The sequence below is a fragment of the Acipenser ruthenus genome, chromosome 2 (assembly GCF_902713425.1).
Source record: "Acipenser ruthenus chromosome 2, fAciRut3.2 maternal haplotype, whole genome shotgun sequence".
Lineage (NCBI taxonomy): Eukaryota > Metazoa > Chordata > Actinopteri > Acipenseriformes > Acipenseridae > Acipenser > Acipenser ruthenus.
The window spans coordinates 101,048,606-101,051,067 of record NC_081190.1 but is presented as its reverse complement, the minus strand read 5'-3'; the positions used below and the strand labels follow the sequence as shown (position 1 = coordinate 101,051,067).

Below are 2,462 nucleotides of genomic sequence, written 5' to 3'. Positions count from 1 at the left end.
TTTTTGCATCGCCCCAGCCAAAATGTAGCCACTGTGTTATCCTCCATTTTACATTTCACACCTGCACAAGACATGCACCAAAATAAAGCAATAACAAAATATATTGTGTTTCTTACCTCTGATGCGATACAAAACAAAACGATGCAATTTCAATCAACACTCATAAATTAATGCATACTCAGTACATTACAGTAGTGCTTCAGCAGGGGGCGGGAGGATATGGGTGGTTCCTCCAATTAAAACCTGTGCCACTACTTAAGCAGGGGGGCAAGGTGGGTGCATGCCAGTGAAGCCATGCTTCTGAACATCTCACCTTTCTCCTTTGGTCTCATCATCCAGCAGGTGTATGGCAACGGCAGCGTCTACAGCCCTGAGGTTCTGGACATCACTGAGGATACCCTGCACCAGCGCTTCCTGGAGGGCATGAGGAACATTGCCAGTGTCTGCCTGCAGATCGGCTACCCCACTGGCCTCTATCCCCCACTCTGTCATCAATGGATACAAGAGAGTCTTGGCTGTTGCCGTGGAAACTGACTTCCTTGCCATTGACAGATAAGGTGAAGGTGTTCCTGGGTGACTCCTCTGCCTTTACGGTCGCTGCCCCAGCTGTTGAGACTGCAGCCCCCGCCACGAAGAAGGAGGAAGTGAAGGAGGAGTCTGAGGCATCGGATGATGACATGGGCTTCGGGCTCTTCAAGTAAATGCCCAGCCTGTCCCTGCTGTGTGCAGCTTGACATAATCAAAATATCACCAATAAAATACAATAACTAAAAAAAAAAAAAAAAAAAAACTACTACTGTGTTTATTGGAGGATAGGAGTTTGCCATGGAGGCAGAGCCTCCCCTCATAAAAATAACGCTCCTGCAGGACCAGAACACCATCTGCCACTGCTTGTACTCTAAATGTGCTTCTCAGCAGCCAGAATTGCTGTTAATTTAGGAATGTTGAATTTAGGGTTTAGGTTAAAATGTATTGTTTCTTAAATTTTAGCCAGTAATTGTATTATTTTATTGAACATTATTATATTATAATGCCAAGCACTGAGAGGTCGTATGGTTAGGCTCCAGAGCTGCAGAAAATTAAATGAAATCAAATTTTATTTATATAGTGCCTTTCTTACACAAAACATATTTTAAAGCACTGTACGATACAAGGCAAAGAATCATAAATAAAATACATTTGTATCAGGATCCCAAGGCGTGTCACATACACAAAACTGTCAACAAACATTAAATTAAAAAAAAGTCTAATAAAAAATATTTTGAAAACCAGCAATTAAAAAGATTTTATTTTTTTTAATTGTGAATTTTTTTTAAAAAGGACAAAAAGAAATTGCAGTTTAGATTGTAAAATTGGAACACTAAGATAGAAAAACTATTTTATAAAAATATGTTTTCAAACTTAAATTAAAAACAGTCCTAGCTTCCCTGACATAAGAAGGCAGAGCATTCCAAAATGTAGGAGCTTTACAAGAAAAAAGCCTTTCCTCCTGTGTTATTTTTATTCACCCCAGCAATAACCAACAGTGATTTTAGGAGTATACGGGGTCAATACTTCCTGTAGTAACTGGGTGCTAATCCATTCAGGGTCTTCTAAGTTAAAAGCAAAATCTTAAAATCAATTTTAAACTGCACAGGGAGCCAGTGCAAAGAGGCCGAAACAGGAGTAAACATCAGAATTCTAGCGGCAGTGTTCTGAATGAGCTGTAAGTGACACCACACATTTTGGGATACTAGAGAAATATGCATTACAATAATAAAAATACATTACAATAAGGAGGCCTAGGAGGAGAAGAAGTCTCCTAGGCCTCACTGAGGAGGAAGTGGTGAGCACAGAGATTACATTGGCTTTGTACGATCAGCTGCATGCTGATCTCGAGACAATAACTGCCAGGAGTAATGTGGTGCCTGGTCTTGTGAAGCTTCTGTTTATTACATTATTTATAGGGCTGTCACTTGATTAAAATTTTGATTGGTTAATTTATGGGCATTAGTTGATTAACCGGTAGATTAATCCATGCATATTTTTAATAAAGGTTAAAAATGTTCACAGGACAACGACAATCCATGAAAGAGTTGAATAGCAAAATATAATGTCTTCCCTAATTTATACAACAGATACCACCACGCTCAATTTCCAAATTTCTCTTTAACTCATCGGTGCGTCAACCCAAAAATGAATATCAATTCAAATCAATGTGACGAAGGTCTGCACTCATAAGAAAAAAAAAATTATTCCAAAAAGTAATTTTCATTATTTATTCTTCATTTCACAGCTTCATTTTTTGAAGAACAAACAGATTGAAATTCTAATCCATAAGGAAAGTCACACGTTTCAGCCAAAAAGCCTTCATCAGTATGTATACACAGCTTCAAAACTTCAATTTAAATACACAACAGATAATTACAATTAAGTAAAGTGTTAGTTCATGGGCACACAACACACATTACCAATTGATTTAC

The 2,462-nt window shown here is 38.2% G+C and overlaps 1 pseudogene; it reads left to right on the top strand.

The window, feature by feature from the left end:
- Positions 1 to 294: 294 nt before the first annotated feature.
- LOC117408767 (large ribosomal subunit protein uL10-like) lies at positions 295 to 701 on the top strand (annotated as a pseudogene).
- The last annotated feature ends 1,761 nt before the right edge of the window (positions 702 to 2,462 follow it).